Source organism: Canis lupus, chromosome 3 (genome assembly GCF_011100685.1).
Source record: "Canis lupus familiaris isolate Mischka breed German Shepherd chromosome 3, alternate assembly UU_Cfam_GSD_1.0, whole genome shotgun sequence".
NCBI lineage: Eukaryota > Metazoa > Chordata > Mammalia > Carnivora > Canidae > Canis > Canis lupus.
This window is the reverse complement of record NC_049224.1, coordinates 18,119,554-18,135,836: the sequence shown is the minus strand read 5'-3', so window position 1 is coordinate 18,135,836 and position 16,283 is coordinate 18,119,554. Positions and strand designations below refer to the sequence as shown.

Here is a 16,283-nt window from a genome sequence, read left to right as displayed (position 1 = left end):
TGGGAATTTTTTAAAAAACCAAGAATGTTTCAAGAATGCCTTAAATATATTACTTTGTTTATTTTTGGAACCTAAATGTAATAATATATATAAGCTAGTAATTTCCCATAATGGAACTCTGCAAATTAAAATTTATACCTTGATATTATTGGCCAGTGGCTCTCAGTCTCACATGAGGCTTTGTTTTTGTAGCACTAACTTTCAATAGATTGCAGTGAGGGAGCTACTCTTTTAGGTACAAACTCTGCACCCAGAAGCAGGTCATCAAATGCTTTAGCACCAGGTTCTCCATGAATGTGCTTTGTATCGTGGACAAGGGGGCAGCCCCCTTTCCAGCTGTGCCTGTTTCCTGGGATGAGGGGCTCTCTACACCAGACCCTTTTTCCAACAGCAGGGCAGGTGGGGATCCCACTATATGAGGCCAACCAAGGGCTTCACCATGCTAGTGTGTCCTCCCACCTGGGAAGGATTCTGAACTAGAGGCATTGAGTCATAATCCTTCAGAGGGTAACTGCACCCTGCTGGCTCCTCAGACAAACACATACACGAATGGAAAGCTTTTTAAAACTAGTGCGATTGCCCTCCTCCCAACCCCCACGGTTTCTCTTCCCATGGTTTCTGTCTGCCATGGTCCACATTAGTCCAGATGCACAGGATCATCCTTCTGACATATCATCAGATCAGTAGTAGCCTAACCCTAGATCACAATGCCTCCATCAATGACCTCACTCCATGTCATCACATAGCCATTTCACATCATCACAAGAAGGGTGCATAGAGTACAATAAGAGATTTTAAGGAAGAGAGAGATCACATTCACATAACTTTAATCACAGTATATTATTTTAATTGTTCTATTTTAGTTATTGTTATAATCTTTCACATGCCAAATTTGTAAATTAAACTTTGTCCTAGTTATGTATGTGCAGCAACAGAGTATACATAGGGTTTGGTGCTGTTCATGGTTTCAGGCACCCACTGGGGGTCTTGGGCCATATCACCCAGGGATGAGGGTAGACAGCTGCTGTACTGATGCATAAAACCAGTTTCTGCACGTAGGACCAAAGACCCAGACACAAGTAGGTTCTAAAAACTCCCCAGCTGATTCAAATATTCAGCCAGAGAATTCCTCTTCTCTAGACACTTAAGCCTGTACCATCACTTTCTCTTAGCTGTTTAGTCTCTTGGTGATCTTAGCCATTTCTTCCATTGTACTATTAGCCTTCTGTAGTGTGTGATGATTTTTGAGACAGAAGAGTGGCAGTGAAACTGAAGCTTTGAGCATTTTCAGTCTAGTTGAAGAAAGGAAGTTCACATTAATAATATCCTGTTTTAGAAAGGGAAGTGATCTCTGTACTCCCTAAATTATTTTAGTGAGATTAATAAGGCCTAGGCTAATGCTCTATTAACTCCCCTCCTTACCATGCCAATATTTAGAGTTTGAGAACATTATTTTGCTTACTTCCTTTATAAATCAACACCGATTTGTTTCTCTCTTGAGATTTAACAAAAAGCAGTGCTCAGTTACACACAAATTTTTAAAAAACTGAACAGCTATGCAAAATGACTAAAAGGTAAAAAATAAAATTCCTAATCCTTAGAAAATGCCTCTGAATGTGTGCATATTTTATAATGAGAAGAACTAGGTTCCACTAAAACTTTATCTCGTTGGCTTTTAAAAAAAAAGTCCGTTTTTTTCTCAAAGACACAAACATGAGCATTTCTGTGCATAAGAGGCTAAAGAGGTTGAGACTTTCTTTTCAGTAGAAAGCATGTCCTTTCAATTTCTTGCCAGGCTAAGTGACAGATGAGACAATTTACATCCACTAAAATTTCAGAAACTTGATGCAGTAGCCTTGGCAACAAAATTCTACCAAATGAAAAGCATCAAATTGCACAGGATGGTGTGCATAGCCAGTGGGTCTCCACATCGACTTCCCTGGGAATTGTGCCAAGATAAATGGCTTTAAAGTTTCCATTGCTGCTTCTGAATTATAAACTGCAGATTTTGAGCTCTTATGAGACTAGGAAAGTTGATAGCCTATAGCAAGCTTCTCTAACCAACCCTGGCAAGCCTGAGACCATTCCTGATCCATCAGAGTAGAAGACCTGCTACTCATTCAATTACAGTATCCCTTCTCTTCTACTTCAGTCTCCCTCTCTTCTCTCTAGCATTCCCTTGCTGTCTTCTTTGTCCATTTGCTCCTTTTCTGTGCACAGTTCCTCACCTCCTCCCCCATACAGACCTTAACTAACTTGCTTAAAAATCACACAATTAGGACAAAATCAGGAGCCAGCATACTGCAAAAACAAAGTTGCCTAGGGGCATGAGGGAGGGTCCAAGGCCATGTCTTACCTAAGTCGATAATGAAGCATTTTAATACCAGTTATCAAAAGGGATGCATAAATACCTTTGAAAGAATTTGAGATTGAGTTTGAATGAAAAATGTAGTGTAACTGATTTAGTGTATGACATATAGTTTGTGGACATATAGTTGCAACAGTGGAGATGATTACTTTTGAATACATACAATCTTTTTTCTGTTGGGAGAGACATCAAGGAAAGGTAGGCTCTCAAATAAGATGGTTTGTTTTAGCTGATGTCTCAACGGACTGCTTGGGCAGAAGAGAGCCAGTAGTGCACTCTTTGGCCCACCTTTTAGCTACATGTTCAGAATGGCAGCCTGCAAACCAGGACCCGCACCAGTCAGCAACCACGTAAACCCCAAATTCTCATTTCCATGGTGGGGCATTGCACGTGTTCCAGTTAACTCCACTGATAGCCTGGACAGGGCCTTGAAACAAAGCCGTTTTAGTGGTGGTGTTCCACTGAGATTGGTTCCTACTCTGGATATACTGTTAAAAAATAAAGCATATGACATAAAAAAGCTTGGCAGGCAAGCTTCAACACAGAAAAGCACCTCAAGGGGCACCTGCGTGGCTCAGTTGGTTAAGCGTCTGCCTTCAGCTCCGGTAATGATCTCGGGGTCCCAGGATCAAGCCCCACATTGAGCTCCATGCTCAGCAGTGAGCCTGCTTCTCTCTCTCAAATGAATAAATAAAATCTTCAAAAAAAAAAAATCACTTAATCTTCAACAAGGTAGAGGTGACAAAGTTGAAGAATTGGTCATGTTATATTGATGAGATGATAACTAAAATGCCATGTAATATTAATTATTATTACCTGCTTACTACAGAGTGCTGCTATGAAGTACACACTACTATTATCAATCCCATTTTAGAAATGAGAAAAGCTACAAAGTACCTACATAAAACGTGTATGAGTCACACAGCCAGCAGGCAGCCTTGCTGGGATGGGCGCCTGCTTCAAGGCCAATGCGTTAAGCCACAGACTACAGCTCTGTTAACCTTTAGGAAACTTCCATGCCTTGCAAGCAAGATTAAATGTTTGCAAATGCTTTGCAGCAGAATAGGTGTGACACTGGCAAATGAAATGTAGTGTGTTTTATCAGAGCAGGGCACGAAACAATGCCCTTTAAAAAAATAAAGCAGTCAGAGATCATTTGACCACTCTGGTGCTTTGTAAATATTAATCAAACTACTATTTTTAAATCCTGTGATTTAATTATTATATAATATTGCTTTCTCTCTTGCTACAACTCCCTTACCCTGTAATCCAACACAAGTCCTGGAAAATGGAAAGATTCAAGATTAAATCTCTGGGCTCGATATTGAGGAGTAGAAGGAACTAAGTATACACTATTAGTATAAAGTGTACACTTTGGATTGGTGCCTCCTTGGATTTCAGTTAATAGAGGGAATGTGTGTAGTGTTGAAGCTCTTAGGGAAGTTTAATAGCGCTTTGAACATGAACATTCCTGAACTCATGGGCAGCATAGCCATGGAATTTAGGGGCTTGCCAGAAATACCTGGCAGGTGGGGGATGGGAACACTCAAGGCCTCAGTTAAAAATGGCTAACCTAGGGGTAGGAACAAATGTTTTCATAAAGACAAGTTAATCTCAGCTCTAGTATGAGGGTAGGACCAAAAGTCCACAGACTAGAAACTATTCCTCTCTCTATCATTAATGAGCTGTCCAACTAGAGGAAAGGAACAATCTCTCAGATCTTCATTTTCCAAACCATACAATAATTAATGGACTAAGTAATGGTTGCTAACCTCTTTGATAATCTAATAAAAGCTCAGAGCTCACTCTCTCGAGAAATGTGCAGGCATAAATTCAGTGAAGTTCTCGAGCTCCTAAGCCTCATCATAGAACCTAGGTTAAAAACGTAGATTAAATCTCACATTCTTTACAATGCCTCCTTTGGTGATTCTGTTAATTTATAATGCTGGGAAGTTGAGATATGGTCAGTGTACTTCCTCATTTGGGAGCAAAGCAAAGCCAGCTTTCCAGAATATGGAAAGATATGGGACCAGCATGAGAAAGGGGGTCAGGAAGATTATTGGGTTAGTTGGAACAGGTACCCAGTGGACAGAGGGAGGTCATCAAAGTGATAAGACTCCACTCTGTGCTGAGGGCAGATGGAGTGACTCACAGGAGAGGGGCCAAGTGAAAATTTTCATTTTGCTCTCCTGCTCTAGTATACTGTGCTGTATGCATTGGTCCAGACCCTCTAATCAGGATCTCATTAAGGAAAAGCTTAGCATTGTTTGGGCTCTCTTTCCCACAGCAGAGCTAAAAGTAAACAGCAGGCAAAGATAAACAAGGAACACTGCTTTTTCCTCTGTCATACAATAGTAAGTCTAATTTATTGACAATATTGTTGCTATGGTAAATACTGAATCTTACAATGAACTTTTTAAAGAGCTTGCTGGTTTCTAAGCTTAACAAAGGCAGCAGACTTTTTTTTTTTGTCATTAATGGAATTTGTTTTCTAAAGCAGGATTTTTTTTTTTTAGAGGGGTGGGCAGAGGCAGAGGAGGGAGAGAGAATCTTTTTTTTTAAGATTTCATTTATTCATTCATAAGAGACACAAAGAGAGAGAGAGACAGAGACACAGGCAGAGGGAGAAGCAGGCTCCATGCAGGGAGCCTGACGTGGGACTCGATCCCGGGTCTCCAGGATCAGGCCCTGGGCCGAAGGTGGCACTAAACCACTGAGCCCTGCCGGGCTGCCAGGGAGAGAGAATCTTAGGCAGGCTCCATGCCTGGCACAGATCCTGACACGGGGCTCGGTCTCATGACCTGAAGATCATGGCCTGAGCCAAAACCAAGAGTCAAATGTTTAACTGACTGAGCCACCCAAGCGACCCACCAATCCGGATTTCTTAAATAACAGTCTTCGTGTGCTGGAAGACACAAGAGACTCACTTGCTACTCATGTCCAGTGTTTTGTTTGTTTTATTTTGTTTTGTTTTGAATTCTCTAAACCAGTGAATGGCTGCATTTCAACTTCCCTCTGCTTTTGTTTCTTATAAAAAGAAGTAGAAAGACAGATTTGTGAGTAAAGAACAGAATTGTACATCCCTGGTTCTGAATCTGTTTTGAGACTGTTTGGATCTTGGTGTGAGGAAGGATTCCTACTCAGGTCTCTGAAACTATGAACAACTCTACTATTCCTCCTCACCCCCATACCTAGTTATCTACCTAAAGTTAGATAGAAGAGCTACCCCATAGAACCTGGAGTTCTAAACAGAGCCCAGGTGGCCTGTATTACAGTCCTGGTTGTGCAAGAAAATTATATTTACTGAGATCTGCTTCGCCATTCCTTCTTGGCTGATTGCTTATTGACTTGTGGCTGTAATTCCAAAAGATTGTAAGCTGACCTTGACATCCTTAAAGTTGGTTTTGGTATCCTTTTATTTCTTGCTTTGTTTGTCTGACCCAGCCCACGTCCTGCCCCTAAATAAGCTTATTATTCTCCTCATAATAAGGCCTCTGTGTATGTGAGCAGACTTACCTAACACATCAGACGTATCCTAATCGTCTGGTGATGCCTTGCCTTGCTCCAGTGTTAAGGCGTCTCCGCCATGGAGGACCAGCCTCTTTCAGTGCAACCTGTTGCAGACTTACCATGGCACCAGACACGACTGAGCCAAAGTCCAACGATTGAAAACATTAGATATTTTTTCCTTCTTTTTTTTTAAAAAAAGAAATATACCACAGGCACAGTGCAAGTGTATTATGAAGTTTAGTGTTTATGCTTTCCACCTGTGTTTTTATACCCTTCATGAACTACATTAGAGTACTAATTTCTATAATTGTACCTTTCCATCTGCAATTTGCTTGTTTAATCAACATGCTTCGAGGTTATTCCAATGTGATGCACATACCTTTAGTTTCCTTATTTCAGCTGTTCTCCTATATGCACAGGTATGAATATAATAGAACTTATTTCTCCGATTTATTGCTCTCAACAGATGCACATGTAGATTTTTCCCTAAGTCTTCTTGTTATAAACAAGTGGTTCAGTGAATATATTTGCATATGTATTAGTACAAAAATTTCACTGGAACATGCAACTGGAAATGAAATTGCTGGACTTCCTGTAGGCACATCTTAAACAGTAGTCATTGGCAAACTGCTCTTGAAAGTGGTTTCAACAATTTACACCCCACCAGACATGTAGGAGCATATCCCCATGGCTGTACCAACACTGGGTACCTTGTTCTTGCAGATCATTGCTCATTTTCCTACTGCATTGTTTGCCGTTTTCTTATTGATTTGTAGAAGTTTTAACTTTTCTCATGGCAGTGACAATTTGTCAATTAAATGTGTTGCAAATACAAGCTTCTAGTCTGCCGTCTTTTGAATTCTGAGTATCAAATGAGGTTGCTGTGGTCACATTAAGCAGTATTTCCCTCTAACACTTAGAGTTTTGTATCCAGCTTGAGGGGGGTAAAAAATCTGTCCCAACATCATAATCTCTTACATGCTCTTCTAAAATATTTGAAGTTTTACTTTTTCCATTTAGGTATTTTATATTTTATCCAGACAGCCCGGGTGGCTCAGCGGTTTAGCGCTGCCTTCAGCCCAGGGCGTGATCCTGGAGACCTGGGATCGAGTCCCACATCGGGCTCCCTGCATGGAGCCTGCTTCTCCCTCTGCCTGTGTCTCTGCCTCTCTCTCTCTCTCTCTTTCTCTCTCTCTCTTTCTGTCTCTCATGAATACATACATAAAATCTTAAAAAAAAATAGAAAGAAAGAACTTCATTTTCAAAGTGGTTGCAACTGGAGAACAGGAGGAGGATGTACAGAGCATATACATATTTGAGTTTGGCTTTAAAGAGTGATTAGTGATTAGGGTTTCAAAAGGTGAAGAGAGAGGATCAGGTTGGATGACAACTTAAGTCAGAGTCATAAGAGCTATGTGGATGTTCAGCAACTGGTGTCTATAGCAAGGGGAAGGAGTGGAATGGGTCATGGAGGGAGAGGTGTCTGTCAGACTGAGAAATACCAAGGGTGCCCAGTGACAATTCTGCAGGGCATTTGGATTAAAAAAAGAAAAAAGATATTTTATTCATCTGAAATATATTTTTGTGAGTAGTGAATGACAACCAATTGTCTCAGTACCATCTATTGAGTAATTTATTCTTCCCCTATCTATGTGTCATGTACTAAAATTCCCATTCACATGTGGGTAGGCCTTCTTTTCCATTTGCTTATCCTTATACTAAGATCATATCTGTTTAATTGCTGTATTTCTCCTTTAATCTGTTATGATGAGATTCTTTTGACATATATCCTTATGTAAAACCATCTCTGAAATACTTGGATAAACCATATTTTGTTTTGGTCTACTCTTGGATTCAAATTACTAACATTTAATTTCATTTTCTTTCCATGCATATGCAAAAGCAAGATTGGTTTATAATAATTCTTTTCATACATTTCTGGTCTTTTGGTTTCCAAATTATAGTATCATCAAAAACTGAGGTTGAAAACTTTCTGTTTTATGATTCAGTTTGTATAAAGTGGAGTTGTCTTTTTTGTAAAGGTTTAACACTCATTATTGCCCTGAAGAAATGGAATAAGTCTTGACTTTAATTTCTTTAATAGTTTTTGGTCTATTCATGGTTTCTATTTAAGTCACTTGAATTTTTTTCTAGAAAATAATTTACTTCATCTGAATTTCAAGCATTTTTGCATTAAATGCTTCATATTATTTTCTTATATCTAAAGTTCTATTCCTTTTTACATCCTTAACATTGTTTTTGTGGCTTACTTCTTTTTAATTATCAATTACAGTATCTTTTCAGAGAAGTAGCTTTTTAAACTATTACTTCATTCATGTGATCAATAAACTTCATTGAGTAATTGCTGTACGCTGTACTCTGCTCTAAGTGATCGGGGTAAGGGACAAAAAAGTGAAAAATAAAGAGATCCTAGATCCCTACTCTTGTGGAGTTTATAAGGCAGAGACAAAAACAAAACCAGAAAATACAATATAATTAATTATATGGGATACTATAAGATAAGGGATGCTATGGGAAAAATGGGGCAGGGTAAGCAGGATCAGAAGTGCTGTAGGGAATGAGAGGATATGTGGGCTACAATTTTAAAGGAAGTTTTTAAGGATAAGAGAGATGTCACTGAGAAGATGACATTTGGGCAAAGATTTAAGGAGGCAAGGAAGTTAGTCATGTGGATAACTGGGAAGGAATATTTCTGGCAGAGAAAGCAGACAGTGCAAAGATCCTAAGGCAGAAAAAGCATGCCTGAGATGGCTGAGGATTGCAAAGAGAAGATAGGGAAATAGGTAAGTGTAATCACCCCGAGGCTTACACTGAGAGAGATGGGAGAAATGATAGGATCTGAGTTACAGTTTCAAATGTAAACGGAAGCAACATTGAGAAGTTCAGAGGCTACTGCAGTAAATAATAGAAGCAAGAGATACTGGTCACATGGCCCAAGGTGGTAGCTTTGAAGATGCAAAGGTGATGTTGGCATCATCTATCTGTGCTATTTTTGTTTATTTCTATTTCACCAATGTTGGCTTTTATCTTTATTGCAGTCTTCCTTCTACTTTTTTTTTTTTAATGGAAGCATAATTGACACACAATGTTAGTTTATTTAGTTGAATGATTAACCAGCTTTTCTTGTCTATTTTGTTCAATTAGTTATGATTAAATGTGCTATTTGGCCAGGTTTCTTAATTATATGGTTTATTTTTTCATTGTTTTCCTCACTTTTGGTTTTTGTCAACTTGACCTATCAGTTTCTGAAAGAAATGAAATCTTACAATATGACTGTGAACAAGTTGATTTTATCCTATATCAGGGTTTGCATTAATGTATTGGAGACCATCTTGTCAGGTACGTGTAGGTTCCACATCATTATATCTTCTGAGAGAAATGGTTCTTTTATCACTAAGTAATATACATTTTTGTCCCTATGAATGCTTATAAGCCATGCCTTCTACTTAGTTTCGTATTAGTACTACTACCCCAACTTTCTGTTTTGCTGTGTCATTTCCTAACCCTTTACTTTAGACTCTGTGGGTGATTATTTTTAGGTAGAACTCCTATGGCATATATCTGGATTTGTGTAAATCAAATCTATAACCCTATTAGCTAGTGGGTTTAATTCATTTCTATTTATTGCAATTGTTGGTAAGCTTTGAGTTATTTCTAACTCATTTTGTATTTTCTATAAATCAAGCTTTTGGGTAGCTTTCTTTTACTGTCCTTTCCTTGGTTTGATTAAACAACCCACGGTTTGTTTACCAGTTTGTATAGTTTTTTATTGTTCAAATGTAAGTAACATACAGTGTTATGTTAGTTTTAGGTGTACAGTAAGATTCAACAGTTCTATACACTATTTAGTGCTCATCATAAGTATACTCTTAATCCTCTTTACTTATTTCATTCACATCCCCATTCACCTCCCCTCTGACAACCACCAGTTTGTTCTCTAGATTTAAAAATCTGTTTTTTTTTTTTTTTTTGGATCTCTTTTTTTCTCAGTTTGTTTGGTTTTGCTTATTATTTACTTCTTTATTTTTTTGAGAGAGAGAGCAAGGGGAGGGGCAGAAGGAGAGGGAAACTGAGAGAATCTTAAGCAGACTCCCCGCTGAGTATGGAGCCTGCCACAGAGCTTGATGGCATGCCCTGAGCTGAAATCAAGAGTCAGAAGCTTGACTCCTACTGAGCCACCCAGGCATCCCTTGTTTGTTTTGTTTTTTAAATTCTACATATGAGTGACATCATATGTATTTGTCTTTCTCTGACTTATTTCACTTAGCATCATACTATTTAGATCCATCCATATTATTGCAAATGTCAAGATTTCATTCTTTTTTATGGTTAATATTTCACTGTATGTGATACACATACATACCTTCTTTATCCATTCATCTATGGATGGACATTTATGTTACTTCCATAATTTGGCTATTGTAAATAATGCTTCAATAAACATCGGGTGCATATATCTTTTTAAATTCATGTTTTCATTTTCTTTGGGTAAATATCCAGTAGTAGAATTACTGAATCAAATGGTAATTCTATTTTTAATTTTTTTGAGGAACTTCTATATTGTTTTTCTTAGTGGCTCCACCAGCTTGCATTCCCACCATTCTGACAGGTGTAAAGTGATATCGCATTGTGGTTTTGATTTGCATTTCCCTGCTAATTAGAGTTATTGAGCATCTTTTCATGTGTCTCTTGGACATATGTATGTCTTCTTTGGAAAAATGTCTATTCATCTCTTCTGCCCATTTTCTAATTGGATTACTTGGGGATTTTTTGCTATTGAGTTGTATAAATTCTTTATATATTTTGGATATTAACTCCTTATTGGATGCATCATTTGCAAATATCTTCTTCTATCTGGTGGATTGTCCTTTTGTTTTGTTTTTTCTTTTATTGTTTTTGGGGTTTTGTTTATTTTGTTTTGTTTTTCCTTTTGTTTTGTTGATAGTTTCTTTGCTGTGCAAAAGCTTTTTGGTTTTGGTGTAGTCCCAATAGTTTAATTTTGCTTTTGTTTCCCTTGCCAAAGGAGACATAACTACAAAAATGTTTCTAGGCTGATATCAAAGAGATTATTGCCTAAGTTTTCTTCTAGGTATTTTATGGTTTCAGGTCTCATCTTTAGGTCTTTAATCCTTTTTGAGTTTATTTTTGTGTATGATATAAAAAAATAGCTCAGTTTCATTCTTTTGCATGTAGCTGCCCAGTTTTGCCGGCACCATTTATTGAAGAGACTATCTTTCTCCCATTTTATATTCTAGTCTCCTTTGTTGTAAATTAGTTGACCATATAACTGTGGGTTTATTCCTGGGCTCTGTATTCTATTCCCTTGTCTGTTTCTGTGCCAGTACATATTGTTTTGATTACTACAGCTTTGTAGTTTATCTTAAGATCTGGGATTGCTTTGAGCTTTGAAGAAATTTTCAAGATTGCTTTGGCTATTGGGGGTCTTTTGTGGTTCCATACAAATTTTAGGATTGTTTGTTCTCATTCTATTTAAAAAATGGTGTTGGTATTTAAATAGAGATTGTATTAAGTCTGTATATTGCTTTGAGTAGCATGGACATTTTAACAATATTTGTTCTCCCAATCCATGAGTTTGGAATGGAATATCTTTCCATTTGTTTGTATCATCTTCTGTTTCTGTGATCGATGTTTTATTGTTTTTGGAGTACAAGTCTTTCACCTCTTTGATCAAGTTTATTCCTAGGTATTTTATTATTTTTGGTGCAACTGTAGTGGGATTGTTTGGGTTTTGGTTTGGGGGTTTATTTTGAGAGAGAGAGAAAGAGAGCAAACAGGAAGGAGATGCAGAGGGGCAGGGAGAGTGAGGGAGAAAATCTTAAGCATTCTTCTCACCTAGCACAGAGCCCAGTGCATGGCTCAGTCTCAAGACCTTGAGATCATGACCTGGCCCGAAATCAAGAGTCAGACACTTAACCACCTGAACTACCCAGGTGCCTCTAGGATTGTTTTTTAAATTTCTCTTTCTGCTACTTTATCATTAGTATATAGAAATGCAACACATTTCTGTATATTGACTTTATATGTGTTTGTATGATTTTAAAACTAAAATATATATACTTCACAGAAATTTTATAGTTCATGTCTTTAACCTTTTCTTGAATGATACAAGCACATGTATTTTCTTGTGAGGTGTATAACTTTTTTATTGAAAGTCCAGCTAGAAAAAGGTAATTTTATAAAGGAATTCCTTGTGCCCTTTAATGGATCCTGCACAATTCACAGCTTCTAGACCTGTTTTATCTTAATTTCTCAGCTTGATGTTCCTAATCTATAGGAACAATGTAAATTTGGATGCAATATCTACATGGGGGCAGGAGCTGGAGTTCAAATCTCTGGCTAACAACTATTTTCCACTTCCTCGTGGCAGTCAGCAAAGATTTTTCTGGTCCCCCTTTCATGATGTTAGCAACCACTGATAGTCTCTGGAATTCTGCATTAACTCCGTCTTAATCACTTGCAGGCCAAATCCTGCCATCTCCACACGAGCACATAACCCAGGCTTCCCTGGTTCTGATGTGCTCTGCAAGCCACAGGACTGTACCTTACATTAACAAATGTGTGACTTTATTTTAGACACATGAGGATTTGTGGCTTTATATATTGAATTAGACTATATGGTTAAATTTTTATTATTCTTGTGGAAGCTTTTCTGTTTATTTGTTTTAAGTGAGCTCTATGTCCAGTGAGATCAAAAGTCGCATGCTCTGCCAACCAAGCCAGCCAGGTGCCCCTCTTATTTATTTTTTAAGCAATTTATTTGTTTGGACCAGAGGGAGGTTCTTACATGTTAGTACAATCAACCATATTGACTTGAAGTCCATTTTCTACATTTTTGCTTTATTTTTTTTTAAGATTTTATTTATTTGAGAGAGAGAGAACCTGAGCAAGGGGGAGGGGCAGAGGGAGAGGGAGAAGCAGACTCCCCGCTGAGCACGGAGCCTGATGTGGGGCTCGATCCCCAGACCCTAGGATCATGACCTGAGCCCAAGGTAGATGCTTGACTGACAGAGCCACCCAGGTGCCCCTCCACAATTTTACTTTAGACTGATACTCAAAATCTTAGTGCTATTATTTTATATTTCTGATGCTGCCTTATTCAAAGACATTGTTTATTTGAAATTCCTGTTCTTCTTGTTTGGGATCATCAAATATTTTAATTCCTTTATATAAGGGGTATAAAGTTTAGTGTGCAGAAATTCTTAACCAACTGTAGTTTTGTGATATCTTTAAAAAAAATGATTTTATTTATTTATTCATGAGAGACACAGAGAGGCAGAGATACAGGCAGAGAAACAGGCTCCCTGTGGGGTCCCGGGATCATGACCTGAGCCAAAGGCAGACGCTCAGCCACCAAGCCACCCAGGTGCCCTGTGATATCTTTATTTTTTACATGAGTATTAACATTTAGAAATTTCTAAACTTTTTATTTAACATTTTGTTGGGTGTTCCTGAGAACATACAAACAGTGATTGCTTTCTCTAAATCTTCCGAAAGAAGCTGGAAGACTAAGTCCAGGGTAGGCCAGGAGGTTACCCAAACATTTTTCTGAGGCTTGTGAAAACAGTCAGAGTCAGTTTAAATACAAAACACATTGTATTTCAATCCAATAAGATCTGGTGTATAAGCTTTTTGAATGGGTTAAAATCTGAATAACAGGGATCCCTGGGTGGCGCAGCGGTTTGGCGCCTGCCTTTGGCCCAGGGCGCGATCCTGGAGACCCGGGATCGAATCCCACGTCGGGCTCCCGGTGCATGGAGCCTGCTTCTCCCTCTGCCTGTGTCTCTGCCTCTCTCTCTCTCTCTATGACTATCATAAATAAACAAAAATAAATTTAAAAAAAAATAAATAAAATAAAATAAAATCTGAATAACACAAAACTTATGGAATAATCTTCCTCAGTCATGACAGCATTGTAACAAGGCTTTCTGAACATTCAACAGCAAAAGAGATTCAAGAAGAGTGATGTGACGTGGTAGATTATTAACATCAATTAATCAGTTTTGTTTTAGAAAAGGATCCTTCTAGAACTTTTGTCATATCCTCTGTCTTCCCAGTATCATTCTTCCATATAATGGTTTTGAGAGCCTGACTTGATCCCCCATCAGAGGAAAGGTGAAGAAAATGTCTTCATCCATTTCTCCATGAACACTTGTGCTTTGGATTTCTGCATCTAGCAGTTCCTACGGTTTTCTTCTGTCTGTTATGTACACAGACATGAAACATAGATTCTTTTTTGCTAATTTGTGTCTTGCCGCATTCTACAAGGACAAGTCATGGTAAAGAGAAGATAAAACAGAATAGTAAGCACTTTGCTTGGCATCCTTTTTTTTTTTTAAGATTTTATTTATTTATTCATGAGAGACACAGAGGGAGAGGCAGAGACATAGGCAGAGGGAGGAGAAGCAGGCTCCATGCAAGGAGCCCAATGCAGTACTCGATCCTGGGTCTCCAAGATTATGCCCTGAGCCAAAGGCACACGCTCAACCGTTAAGCCACCCAGGCATCCCGTCATTCTTATTTTTAAAGATTGTCTCATCATATGCAAACTCCTTAGTGATTATTTCTTATTCCAGCCCCGTCCTTCTATCAGGAAGCCTGTCCTGTGTTCTCTGCCCTCTAACCCTTTTATGTGCTCAGTTCTCACTGCCTCCCTCTTGAACTGCCCCTGAGAGGAACCTTTTTTTTTTTTTTCATTTCCTTTGAAGAACAAATCAACTTTTCCTTGGTCTCACCTTTCTCTCGAGGCCCACACCTCATGAGACCCATTGACCTCCCAATGGCTTATTAAGGAGTTTTGCTAACCATATTATATCCTTAGGAAATGTTCTGTTTATCGTATTTTGAAATAATATATTTTTCTTCCCCAAGATGTTTCAAATCTATTGTACAACTTTTACTTAACACTAATTTTCTGAAATGCTTTGACTAACTCTGATGTTAAATACAAAAAAAATTAAGAATGTAATTTTCAAGAATGTGATTGGTAAACTATTATTGTTTTGTCTTAATGTTATTAACTAGCCCAATTTACTGAGGTCAAATCAAAAATATATGAAGACCAATATATAACAGCAAAAAGAATCCAAAAAAATCTTGGAGTTTTAATCAAATTAAAAGCCAATATAGTTTGGGGATCAAGATCATAGATAAATTCACATATCTACCTGTGTAGTTTCTTTTTTTAAAAGACTTTATTTATTCATGAGAGACACAGAGAGAGAGAGGCAGAGGGAGAAGCAGGCTCCACACAGGGAGCCCGATGTGGAACTCAATCCCGGGACTCTAGGATCATGTCCTGGGCCAAAGGCAGGCACTCAACCACTGAGCCATCCAGGCTTCCCTACCTGTGTAGTTTCAAATCTTCTTTCGTCACTCACTATTTATGTGACCTTGAACGACTGATTTAAGCTTTCTGTTCTTCAGTTTTCTCATCTGTAACATTTAATAATAATAATAATATTACCTACCTCATATGGATGTTGTAAGTAATAATTGAGTTAATACATTCAAAGCTCTTAGTACAATGCCTGACCCTTGTTAGCTAAGATTTACATCCTCACACCACATATGTTATCTTAAGGACTTGAGAACAAAAGTATGTCAAAAAGAAGTAGGCTGACAGACTAGGATTTTTAGATTGTCACAGATATCTGACATTTAAAGTATACTCAATAAGGAAATCACTTGTCTTTCAGCTTAATTCCAATATATGCCAAATAAATCTAGAATATTCACATGGAAGTAAGGCATTCACCTTTACATTTTTAAATATTCTTAAAATATTTTAATATTTTAAATATTTTTTATTAATTTTTTCCTGACCTCTTGAAAATTTGACTAAAGCAATTATTTGTTTTAAAAAAATAAAGCATGATTACTTATTTCAAGAGCTGTGTTAAGGCAATAGTGCTTACATACTGAACTCGTAGTTCCCATGAAACCCATCCTGATACCCCAGATTAAGAATTCAAGGCTTAGGGATGCCTGGGTGGCTCAGTGGTTAAGTTTTGCTTTTGGCTCAGGGTGTGATCCTGGATTTCAGGGATTGAGGCTCACATCGGGCTCCCTATGAGGAGCCTGCTTATCCCTCTGCCTATGTCTCTGCCTCTTTGTGTCTCTCATGAAAAAAATAAATAAAATCTTTAAAAAAAAAAAAAAGAATTCATGGCTTAAGAATCTCTGGCAGAGGGGTATCTGGGCGGTTCAGTCAGTTAGGCTCAGGTCATGATCCTGTGTGGGGCTCCCTGCTCAGTGGAGAGCCTGCTTCTCTCTCTTTCCCTCTGCCCCTTTCCTCCCCCTGCCCCGCTCATGCTCTTTCTCTCTCTCTCTCTCTCTCTCTCAAGTAAATAAATTTTTAAAAATC

At 38.1% G+C, this 16,283-nt stretch overlaps 1 protein-coding gene and 1 long non-coding RNA gene across 7 annotated transcripts in view; one reads left to right on the top strand and one right to left on the bottom strand.

The window, feature by feature from the left end:
- The window catches only part of ADGRV1 (adhesion G protein-coupled receptor V1), a 518,581-nt gene that overhangs the window by 382,953 nt on the left and 119,345 nt on the right, over positions 1-16,283 (top strand). The window lies entirely within an intron of this gene.
- Positions 1-16,283, bottom strand: part of LOC102152204 — a 99,305-nt gene that overhangs the window by 43,267 nt on the left and 39,755 nt on the right. Inside the window, exon 10 of one of the 6 annotated variants that reach the window (XR_005356723.1) lies at positions 872-1,292. The exons of 3 other annotated variants lie outside the window; for them this stretch is intronic. This is a non-coding gene — a long non-coding RNA (uncharacterized LOC102152204). Of the gene's footprint in view, positions 1-871; positions 1,293-15,145; positions 15,353-16,283 lie in introns of those variants that run through there. 2 more of the 6 variants (XR_005356719.1, XR_005356720.1) reach the window with 2 other exon arrangements.